We start from the raw sequence: 12,821 nt of genomic DNA on the forward strand, positions 1-12,821 counted from the left end.
CAACTTTATATCACATGTCAGTTTCATTGCAACGGACAAAGGACTGTTACTCGACTATGAGCGCCATCTTTAAACATGTTTCAGTCCGCATATTGATCTATTTACATTTCATAGGCAGTTCATTGAATTATATAAATCTTTAGGGTTCATGCACCTTATTGTTTTTTTAAATTCTTTTTATTAACTTTGCTCATGGTCACAAACAGAATACAGCCATCGGCAGAATGCATAGTGACTAAGTCCTGCGCACGATACCCATACAATTCTACATAATAAACCAAGGACATGCTCAGAATGGACCCCCCTCCGCCCCACCCCGAAACCTCTTCCATGAACCCCACACCCTATGCCACTTTTTTGCACAGCCCCTGGCCTTGTATATGGTTTCTTCCGCCCTCTGACACCAATCCAAGTCCCTGAGCCATTGATCCCACTGCGGCGGCTCCCGCGCCCCCTAACAGCTGGCAATGTTGCGTTTCGCTACTCCGGCCGCCAACGCAAGCCAAATTTCATGGTACCTGGACCAGTCAGTGGGGCCTTTAATCATGAGAAGAAGCCACTTGGGCTCCACCGGGACCTGCGAACCCACCACAATCGACATCGTCCGGGCCACCTTCGTCCAAAAGGGTACAATGTTCGGACATGCCCAAAGGATATGATAGAATGACCCTTCCTCCTGGCATCCCCGCGCGCATAACGGGGACAAGCTCCTACCCCATGCGAAAAGGTGGGTACGCGGGTAATACACCCGATGTAGGATCTTTAGCTGCACGAGGCGGAATCTTACCCGAATAGCCACCTCGCGCGGGCTTTGTAAAGCATCCTGCCAGTCATCGTTCTCGAGGCGGCCTATGTCTACCTCCCACCTCTCCCGCAGGGACTCCAACTGATCAGGCATATTGTTTATGAGTTTACGATAAATGGTAGCCGTGGGCCTACCTAAGATGGTATCCAACAAAAGCCTGTCCTCCATAGGAGAATACTCCGGGATAGAAACGTCCGGGCTCACCTGGGACCGCAGGGCATGTCGAAGGCGAAGATAATGAAACCGCTGGGACTCGTGCATTCGGAATTCTCGTTGGAGATACTCAAAGGATCTGGGGGCCTCTCTTTTCCAGACATCCCCCAGGTATTCTATTCCAATCAACCTCCAGCCCTTGAAGCCCGTAAGTCCCTTAACCTCTGGCAGATAATCCCCCACCCACAAAGGGGTCCTCCCAGTCAGTGCACCAGCCCACCCCAGGAAGCGATTCGCCTCCCGCCAGCACTGCAGCACCACCCTCGTATGCGAAGGCAGGGCTCCACGCCACCGGCGCGAATATAGGAGTGGCTCGCAAGAGCCTCCCGGCATTGCATACCTGTCGACCCGATAGGCAGGTTCCGAACTCGGCGCGTATACCCAATCGTTTACCACCTGCAGTTGGGAAGCCCAATAATATAATTGGACATCCGGGAGGGCCAACCCCCCCTCGTACACTCCTCGTGTGAGTTTACGCATAGCTATCCTCGGGCTGCCACCGTCCCACAGCAGCGTGCGGATCAATCGAGATATGCGCCTGAACACTCCACTCGGGATTGGATACGGCGTATTCTGCAGGACGTACAGGAGCCGCGGCAAGGCCAGCATTTTGAATAGTGCAGCCCGCCCGGCAATAGTGAGAGGCAGGGACCGCCAGTGGGCCACATCAGAGGCAAGCCTCACCAAGTGTGGTTCAATGTTTTCCGCTAGGAATTCCGAGCTATCTCTGGTGACATAAATCCCCAAATACCGGAAGCCTTTAGTTTCCATCAATGCCGGGCATCCCGTCGGGATTCTCGGCGGCGGGCCAGAGAGGGGGTAAATGAGAGACTTGGACCAATTAATGGAGAAGCCAGAATAGCTCCCGAACAACTCGAAGAGGTGAAGCGCCTGGGCGATCGAGTGGTACGGGCGGGCCATATAGAGGACAATATCGTCCGCATACAAGGATATACGCTCTTCCCAGTTGTCATTGAGCGCCAAGCCCCAAAAAGACCTATCCCGCCTGATCCAATGCGCCAACGGCTCGAGAGCGAGGGCAAAAAGCAGTGGGGACAAAGGACACCCCTGTCTGGTCCCCCTCCGCAGGTGAAACGTTCGGGACATAGCCCCGTTCACCCTCACCCTCGCAACTGGCTGCTCATACAGTAACCTCACCCAGCTACAAACGGTCGGGCCAAAGCCCAACTTCTGGAGGACCATAAAGAGGTAGGGCCACTCGATACTATCAAAGGCCATTGATGCATCTAAGGACATCAGGGCCGCTTGAGTATCCCCCACCGCCTCCGTCATGTACAGGACTCCATATATCCTTCTCAGATTATGCCGGGTGCTCCGATGGGGCATGAAACCTGACTGGTCTATATGGATAAGGTCCGGCAAAACCGACAATAATCTCGTCGCCAAGACCTTAGCCAATACTTTGGCCTCCATGTTTAACAGTGAGATTGGCCGGTATGAAGAACATAGGTCTGCCGGTTTCCCTGCCTTATGTATGACTACTATCGTGGCTTCTCTCTGATCCGGTGGGAGCCTACCCACCTCTTGTGCCTCCAGGAGCATGCTCCGCAACGGGTCAATAATCACACTAGCGTGACTCCTGTATAGTTCCACCGGGATCCCATTAGGCCCGGGAGCCTTCCCTGCCTGCAGGGAGTTAAGGGCTTCCCCGATTTCCGCTCCCGTCAGGACGGAATCCAGACGGCTGGCTTGATCCCGCGAGAGAGTCGGGAGAGCAAAGTCTCTCAAGAACTCCTCACAGTCCCGTTCCGACCTGGTGCAGACCGGTGAATAGACCCCTTCATAATAGGATGCAAATGCTTGCGCTATATCCACACCTGTATCCACCAAGGACCCGGAAGCATCCCTCGCCACCCAAGATCTCTCGCGGTCTCGGCGCTCAAGCCATGCCAGCAATTTCATACTCTTATCCCCTGCGTCATAGATCCTGCGCTGCGTAGCCAGGGAATAGGCCCGTGCCTCGCCCTCGGCTAACGACCGGAGTTCCTGCTGCTTGAGCACCAGGGCGTGGGTCCGATCCTTCGAAGGGGTCCCGCCTGCCCTGCGCTCCAATTCCTCTATTTCCCGTTCCAGTTGCTGAATCCGTCGCGACTCCTCCTTCTTTTGGGCCCCAATCAGCGCCTGGGCCTGGCCCCTGATGACCGTTTTGTACGCTTCCCACACGGTAATCTGAGAATCTACCGAGCCCTGATTGTCAGCAAAGTACTGCCAAGAGCATTCCCGCACCTTATGTCTAGTGGAGTCATCCCGAAGGCGACACGGGTCAAGCCTGGGAAAGGTCGCCCTAGCGGTTGTTGCCCCCATGAGGACCACCTCCACAGGGGAGTAGTCTGAGATTCCCCGGGCCATGATACAGGAGTCCACAAATTCTCCCAAATGATCCTCCCTAGCAAAGATATGATCCAGTCTAGAGAATGACCCATGTCTGGCAGAGTAGAACGTATATTGCCGTAGGGAGGGATGAAGCGAGCGCCATACGCCTCCAAGGCCCATCGCCGCCGTAAAGCCCCGCAAACCCATTTCCCCTCTACTGCCCCTCCGCATCCCAAAACGATCCCAGTCAGCGTCCAGGACCGCGTTGGTGTCACTGCCGAGCACAAGGAAGCCCTGAGGGAGGTCCAGCAAATGAGCCCCCAACTTTGGAAACGTCGGGGCCTGAAGGCCCGGCGGAACATAACAAGAGCAAAGGACCAGGAGCCTCCCTTCCCAATTACCTGCAACCGACACCATGCACCCCGAGTCCTCCGTCCATACCCTATTGATGATCAGGGGCAGTGCGGCTCGGATAAGGATCCCCACCCCCCTGGAACCCGACGTGAACCCCGAGTGAGCCACCAATTTGTAGCCGAAACGGTCTAGGGCCTTGCATCTATTGCCCCGAAGGTGCGTCTCCTGGAGGAGCACCACGTCCGGAGAGTGGCGCTTCACAAATTGTAGTACCAGTGTTCTCGTAATCTTGTTGCCCAGCCCATTTACATTCCATGTCCAGATTCGCAGTTGTGAATGATCACCCCGTCCTGCACCAGGCCCCATGAGCTAACAAAACCGGCCCCCCACCACATCTGCCCCGCCGACCACTCATCCATGAATTGAAGTGCGAACAACCATGAGCTAACCAAAAACAAACTCCCATCCCCAACCGTCCCGCCCAAACCTATCCCCCCCTCCCTGCCTCCCTGCCCCCAACCACCCACCCTGAAAACTCGCAGAGTGCCTGTCGCCCCATCACCCCAGTGTCCACAAAACAAGGGAACATGAGTCTACAGTCCGCAGAAAATGTCATACTGCATTAACGGAGTTCACAGCCCAATAACACCACAATAAAATGGACCCCACCGCACCCCCAAGAGCACTCCTCCCCCCCATCCTCAGATGACTAGACCAACCACCGGCCCAGACACCGTGATTAAACCGCCAGCCCATGATTGCAGCCCCACATCAGGCATCCTACCTCATATTCACCCCCCCGTGCACAGAAAGGGATCCCAGCCACAGGCAGCACCCCACACACCCTTTCTCCTTCCAATCCATACCCCGTGCCACCCAAAAGCACTTTGGTCACTTAAAGGGAGTCTGTGTGTCCTCTCCGTGCTCTCGTGGCGGCGTGTGCTGTGCCCGGACCTCCCGCCCGGCGCAGCCAGCGGCCGCTCTCCGTGGACCACCCTGTCGGCCCACGGCGCGCCACCCTTCCATCCAGTCTCTCGCCTCTGCCGGAGAGTCAAAGAAGTATGCCTTATCCCCGTCCATAATCTTGAGGCGCGCCGGGAATAGCATCATGTACTTTAGCCCACGTTCACGAAGGGCTTTTTTGACCCCGTCGAAGGATCTGTGGAGGCGCTGGACGTGCAACGTGAAGTCGGGGAAAAAGCGAACGGTGGCATTCTCTAGCCTCAAGTCCCCAGACACTCGCGATACCTGCAAGATGGCGTCACGATCCCTGTAATTCAGGATACGAGCTATTATGGTGCGCGGAGGTGCCCCAGGCTTAGGCCTCCCCCCCCCCGCGCGCGGTGAGCCCTTTCCACTGAAAAGAAGTTAGAGAGGCGTTTCGGCTTAAGGTGGTTTAAAATCAAGTCCTCTACAAAGCAGTCCATGGACGGGCCCTCCAATCCCTCCGGAACCCTCACGATGCGAAGGTTGTTGCGTTGGGCATGCCCTTCCTGATCCTCCAGGCGGTCCATCACGCTCGTTTGGTTTCTGGTGAGCGAGGCGACCTGTTCCTCCATTCGTTTCATTCTAGCCTGCAATCCCCCAATGCCACTCTCCGCTGCCGCCACCTTTTCGGACATCTTACGAAAATCCGCTCGAAGCAGGTTGACCTCCTCCGTGACTGAATCCAACTTCGGCTCCATCGTGCCCCGCATATCTTTAATCGCCAGCATTATGTCCCAAAGCGAGGGCTCCGGAGAGTCATCCTCCACTCCACCGCTCTGGCTCGCGCCCTGCTGGCCCTCGTCCCTGCCCATAGCCACCGTGTACTTATCAATGTGATTGGCCTGGGCCTGCGCCGATAACTTATTGCGACCCATGGCAAGAGTCCCAGTGAAGTTGACTAAGCAGTGTAGCAGGCTCCCAGGACCACCCCGTCGGAGGCCCAGGCCAGACCCCAACCAACCACTGTGGAGCCTGCGACCTGTCTCCCCCGGGGTCCACCACTGCAACAGTACGTATCGTCCCCTGAGCCCCACCGCTCACCTCCACTGCCGATGACAGTCCAGGCCTGCGCTGCCCCTCTTAGTGCTGTGACTATCCAAGCTGAAGAGATCTCCCAGGGGCCCAGGGTGGTCCAGCAGTCGGGCCACCTCCTAGACAGTGAAGTGCCAGGGACCCCGGCGCGGGATCCCCCCAGAGTCCACAGCACTGCGCCAGCCCTCGACAGTGGGCGAAGAAGCCAGATCCGCAGATGCCCAGTGCAGGGACTCAGGGGCCCAGCTCGAGCCCACCACGCCGGATTCCGTTCCTGCAGTCAGCCGCCTCCACTCCTTATATACGGCAATCCGTTAATGACCAGCTCTCCGCCCCCGCCAGCTCCAGGTGCCGCCGCGCTCAGGAGAGCCTCAGGCCACAGTCTCTAACCCAGCAGGGCCCGACCGGCCCCGATAATCCCCCGTTGCTCACAGGCTACCAGCACGCCGCCGCAGTGCTCAACCGGCCGGCCCTAGCACCGCTCCCGGGTTCTCCCCCAGGCACCTTCCTGTGACTCACCAGGCCGGACCATAGGCGGCGGGTCGCAGCCGCATCGCAATCTGGCATCGGGCGCCCAATGTGCTCGCTGGGGAGTGTTCACGCCGCTCCGTCCTCTAAGCCACCCGGCACCGCAGCGCAGCTCGCTCCTTGATCCCGAATCACCTCCAGGCGGCGGGCGCCATTTTCTCGTCCTGCTCCGCGTCCGCGCGATTTCAACTCCTCTGCAGTCGGACGCACTGGGGCTGCCTTGGACCGGACGATCGCCGCTCGCCACTGTCCCTTCGCCTTGCCTGCAGGTGGGTTTCCAATGCTGTACGGATTGTGACGGATTTGGGGCGATATACTGCGGGCTGCTAGCGCCGCTCACTCAGTGTGCGGCCATTTTCTTTGGCTACAGGCCACGCCCCCCCAGTTCATGCACCTTATTGATCTGTATATTGAAACCATAAATTACATTTCCAGCAACATTGAATCAATCCTTAATGCAAATTAATTAAAGATATGCTTGTCATTGCTGATAATTGCTGCACATATTTATCCTACAATATCTAACCTTCAATAGGTAATCTAGCAAATGTCAGTCTTTCATATTTGTCCTGCGCGTTCTATTTATGTTCAATACTCATGTAGCTCTGGATGGGCACAAACTTTCCGAATATTTATATCTATGTGATATGCCACATGCATCCCAGTGCTTCCCATAATGCTACACTAATTGATTCTGCGGTACAAAAGGGGGTGGCGATGGACGGAGCATCAGAACCAATCAAACACTCACACCCAGTCAACAGATCTGGGTTTGATCCATCACCGTTCTTTAGCCCAATCTGCCACCCCAGTTCAGACATGGCCATATGCAAATCAGTCTGACCCTGTGCCTCATGGGAACAGTCCAGCCCGAACTGCCAAGCCATGCCTTCCCTGGACCGGAAACAAGCTTCCTAGGACCGGTTTCTGGCATTTCAGCCGTCTTCAGCCAGGCTTGCTTGAATCCAGTGGCAAAGTGAGCAAGGGACTCACGTCTGAGCATACCCTGCTAACTTATGGCGAACAAAGCGGTACAAAAGGGGGTGGCGATGGACGGAACATCAGAACCAATCAAACACTCACACCCAGTCAACAGATCCGGTCCTAGGAAGCTTGTTTCCGGTCCAGGGAAGACATGGCTTGGCAGTTCGGGCTGGACTGTTCCCATGAGGCACAGGGTCAGACTGATTTGCTTATTGTCATGTCTGAACTGGGGTGGCAGAGTGGGCTAAAGAACGGTGGTGGATTAAACCCAGATCAGTTGACTGGGGGTGAGTGCTTGCAATGTTCAACACTCCGTCCATCATTTCCTTTGGTATTGCTTTGTTCGCCATAAGTTGGCAGGGTATGCTCAGACGTGAGTCCCTTGCTCACTTTGCCACTGGATTCAAGCAAGCCTGGCTGAAGATGGCTGAAATGCCAGAAACCGGTTCTAGGAAGCTTGTTTCCGGTCCAGGGAAGACATGGCTTGGCAGTTCGGGCTGGACTGTTCCCATGAGGCACAGGGTCAGACTGATTTGCATATTGTCATGTCTGAACTGGGGTGGCAGAGTGGGCTAAAGAACGGTGGTGGATTAAACCCAGATCAGTTGACTGGGGGTGAGTGCTTGCAATGTTCAACACTCCGTCCATCATTTCCTTTGGTATTGCTTTGTTCGCCATAAGTTGGCAGGGTATGCTCAGACGTGAGTCCCTTGCTCACTTTGCCACTGGATTCAAGCAAACCTGGCTGAAGACGGCTGAAATGCCAGAAACCGGTCCTAGGAAGCTTGTTTCCGGTCCAGGGAAGACATGGCTTGGCAGTTCGGGCTGGACTGTTCCCATGAGGCACAGGGTCAGACTGATTTGCATATTGTCATGTCTGAACTGGGGTGGCAGAGTGGGCTAAAGAACAGTGGTGGATTAAACCCAGATCAGTTGACTGGGGGTGAGTGCTTGCAATGTTCAACACTCCGTCCATCATTTCCTTTGGTAACACTAATTTATTCTGCCTAAATAATCTGTCCTAATCTTTCTCTTATATACATGTAGTTGTCCTGTTCTCTTATCTGATGAAGCTTATGTTTTTCCAATTTTGCTACTAATCATAGATAAACTGCAAGCTCCTCCCCACTGTTCAGGCCTCCTGGATGTTTCGTCTGGAGATCAATAATATAACGAGATTCCAATCTCCTTAAGCACTTCTCTCTGTCGCCCCCTCTAATACTCTTTGGGACGTGATCTAAACAGAAGTATTGTAATAAGGATCTATTACTGTTGTGTTTGCTAGCAAAGTGACGTGCAACTGGATAATTCGTGTCCCTGCTAGTTATTGCTCTCTGATGTTCCAAGATACGCATCTTCACAGGATTAATGGTACTCCCAACGTATCGAAGATTGCATGGACATACCAAACAATAGACTACGTATGGGGTACTACACGTCATAAACTTCTTAATGCCTCTCTGTCTCTCATCATTCCATACTCTATATGTAATGACTTGTGTGCTTGTGGCACATGCTCTGCCCTTGCCACAAGGAAAAGAGCCACGGAGACTCTGTAGACCTGTTTCTGATCTGCTTACTTCCAGGTGACTCTCCACCAATTGATCTTTTAGGGATCTAGCTCTTTTAAAGGTTATACTGGGTTCCATCGGTAGATCTTTCCCTATAATAGTATCAGATCTAGGAATCCTCCAATTGCTCCGTAAAATTGTTCTAATTTCATGTGCAGCATTGGAGTAGCGGGTAATCATTCGAAATTGATTTTCAATATTTGTTCCTATTCTCTGGGTATCTTTCTGTCTTAAGAGTTCCATCCTGTTTTTCTGTGCTGCCTTAACTTCTGCTGTCTTCAAAAAATCATTAGGGTATCCCTTAGCTCTAAATCGTTGAAGACTCTCTTCCGCTGCTCTCTTATAGTCTTCTTCCCTCAAGCTGTTACGTTTGATTCGAAGTAATTCCCCGTAGGGAATACTGCGAATCAAGCTTGCAGGGTGGCTACTCCTCTTATGTAACACAGAGTTCCCAGCTGTTTTCTTTCTGTAGAGCGCAGTGTGTATCACATTGTTCTCTACAAATACTCGCAAATCTAGAAATGTCACCTCTGTGGTGCTCATTTCTCCTGTGAAGTGAAGATTCAATTCATTGGTATTCAGTGAGGAAATATATCGTCCAGCTGTTTCCATAGACCCTCTCCATATAATGAAGAGGTTGTCTATGTATCTCCTCCAACAGATTATATTGTCCACCCAGCCTTCATGGGTTTCGGTCCAGGCCACCTGCTTCTCCCACCAGCCCACGAATAAATTTGCATAACTGGGGGCGAAGCAGGTGCCCATCGCCGTTCCCTGTACCTGTCTATACCTCTGCTCCTGGAACAGAAAAATGTTGTTATTAATGCAGAACAGTATAAATGTAATGATCATGTCATTGTGTTCCAAAAATCTGAGTGATCGTCCTTTCAAAAAGTATTTCACTGCTTCCACTCCATCGGTATGTCTGATACTTGTGTATAAGCTGGTTATATCCAAGGTTATCATGCTAACCTTGGATATATCCAGCTTATACACAAGTATCAGACAGCTTTATCAGATTAGTCAGTTCTCCACTTGGTTCCCAACGTACTTGGGCATAATTATTCTCATGTCATTTACTCAATAGATGTACAAGATTACTGGGAACGACTATATTAGAAAGAAGCTGCCACAAGTTGGAACGGGGGATAAAATCAAAGGCAGCTCTAAGGTCAATAAATGCTACGTACAACATACCCTTGTGTAAAAGCACAGTTTTCCAATACAATAGTCTAAATCTAAAAATCTTATCTATGGTGCTAATTTTAGTTCTGAAGCCTGCTTGGAAGGGCAAAAGTTTGGGGTTTTCTTCCATACATTCTGTTAATTTGTTCAGTTTTTGGCTACTAAAAACTTCTTGAGCATTGTCTAAAAGGTTAATTGGCCTGTAATTAGCTGGGTTGTGAACCTCACCCTTTTAAAAATAGTTATAATCTCTGCCCCCCTCCATGTATCATGGATCGCTCCCCCGGCCGAGATGGCATTCGATAAAAGGTTAAAATAAGTTGACCAGATAAGTGTCTCTGACTTAAAAAGGTCACCTGGAATTTTATCAGGCCCTGGTGCTTTAGCTAGTTTAAGAGACTGTATTGCACTATTTGTCTCTTCAAGACTGAACTTGACAGGGCAGTTATACAGCTCTTGCACTTTGGGAGGTAAAGTAGCACCCTCTACTATATTAGTCACATTATCAATGTCATCCGGCTGACTTAGCGAGTAAACCTACCTTTTTCCGCCGATCCTGCAGCAGAGACAAGGGCTCAACAGAGGGGGATCTGCAACTTCTATTAGCCAGTTAAAAAAAAAAAAAAGTTTTGGGTGTAGCTTCTGAATGTGGGCAGGGTCGACATTTCCCCTCTTTAGGGCAGCCGGGGCATTAACACAGTTTAGACGTGCACAGTGTTATTATCAAGCACAACTCTCTAGCTGTCTCACTTTGGGAGCGTTAGGAGTGTTATGTCTACCCCCTGAAAAGCTGTCCCAAGTACAAAGAGATAGAGGTAGAGGCACAGCTCACTTCGAGAACTGCCTGTATGAGTTTCATTCTCCATGCAAACATCGCAAGCCTTACACTATATTCTCCGACGTAGATAAACTAGGTAATGAGGATACTTACTACCACATGGAGGTAGATAACTTACAGTCTGAACAACCTGAGCAGAATCTGGCTTTATCGGTAAGGGGAGGGCAACAGCCGAATAAAGGGGTAGAGCCAAATACACTCAAACAGCCACCTAACACTGCCACTATTCAAGGACGGAGGTACAAATTAAGATCACGGAAATTTCTTGGGATAGAATCCATTGTACAAAAGCCAGCGCAGGTAATACAGTGTATACAGCCTACGCAGCCGCCTATGCCCACGGAGGCCTCAATAAGTGGTCATAAGAGTAAGAAGCCGGCCTCTAAGACAGGGAAACCTGCTCTCGTGAAGGGTAGGAAGAGAGAGAAAATCCAACCCCTTACAAAAATAACGCCTTCTTTAAAGGCTTACTTTATGTCCAATCCACAAAGGAAAAGGGACTTGAGTAAGGTGGCTTCACCGACAGACTCGGCTTTAGCACCCGTCCCTTTATCAAATAGATATTCCGTACTAGATAAGTCTAATGGTACATTCTCTGCTTCAATGGAAGATGGGTATGCGAATCAGCCTGACTTGGGGATGAGAGTGTGGAAAACATAGAACCGAATTTGGAAGCCCAGAGGCAGAGTGTGGAAGGGGTCGAAGAGGTCGAGTTAAGCCCTGCTAGAGACTCAATACAAGAGATGCTAAGACAAATATCTGCAGATATGAGCACACGATTCTCAACCTCGGAGGCTAACCAGAGGAAGATACAGGACACATGCACCAGTCTAGAAGAGAATTTAGATGCATTAACACATAGACTGGAGGCATTGGAAAATAAGGTGGAAGAACTTGGTCAGGAGGTTAAGGATAATGCCCGCGAAACGCTCAGGCTAAAAGAGAGAGAGCGGGATGCCGATGAGAGGCTGGAGAGACTTGAAAATATATCTAGAAGAAACAACCTAAGAATACTAGACTTAAAAGAAGGACTGGAAGGGGACAATTTGAGAGCATTTGTAATAGATATCCTTGTTAAAGCATTTCCCCAAATTGCCTCAGCATCAGTATGGGAGAAAGAAATACAACGCGTACATAGAGACCCCTTCAGGCTCAACCCTGCAAGAAAGAAGCCCAGGAAGATCTTAATATGCATCCAATCCTATTTGCTAAAAGAGCAGTTATTAGGGGTAGCCCTTAAACTTAAATCCATTGAGGTTAGTGACATCTCCTTTAAGATTAGGTCTGATATCTCCAAGGTAACGGAAGATAGGAGATGGGAATTAGGGAAACGAATGGATGCATTAAGAGAATTGGGGGATTAGGTGCAGCTAAGATTCCCTGCTTTTTTGAAGGTCGTATGGGCTAACAAGACGTATAACTTCAGGTTCCCGGAAGAGGTAGACACTCTTCTAGAACAGGCCAAAGCTGGAATTTAGTTGGTACCATATATAATCTTATATTTCACTTCTTTTTTCCTTTTGGTGGGAGACGGGAGAGCTACGACTCATATGGCAATGTTTATTGCCAGGATTAGACAGGGAGGGTTCCCGGGGGGGGGGGTGCACCAGTAGACAGGGGGAGGGGTTGGTGTAGGGGGGGTTTACACACATGTTGGTGGGGAGCGTTGGGAAAAAATAAAAAAATAAACCTGATAAACTTTTTTGATATAGTAACTCTCAGTATCCTTAGCAGGGGAAGTGAACTGGACCAAGATAATGATGGGGGATAGACCTCTACAGGGATCAAGCCGGAACTTGGATTTCCTATGTTGGAATGTTAATGGGTTGAGAATTAAGAGAAGACAGCGTCTGATCCTATAGTATTTAAAAAATAGTTCGGCCACAATCTGCATGATCCAGGAAACCCACCTTTTACAATCAGAGTGTAAGGCATTATTCGGCAAGGAAAGATGGGTAGATAAAATTATAGCTTCAGACCAACAGTGCTG

The sequence above is a fragment of the Triturus cristatus genome, chromosome 2_1 (assembly GCF_964204655.1).
Source record: "Triturus cristatus chromosome 2_1, aTriCri1.1, whole genome shotgun sequence".
Lineage (NCBI taxonomy): Eukaryota > Metazoa > Chordata > Amphibia > Caudata > Salamandridae > Triturus > Triturus cristatus.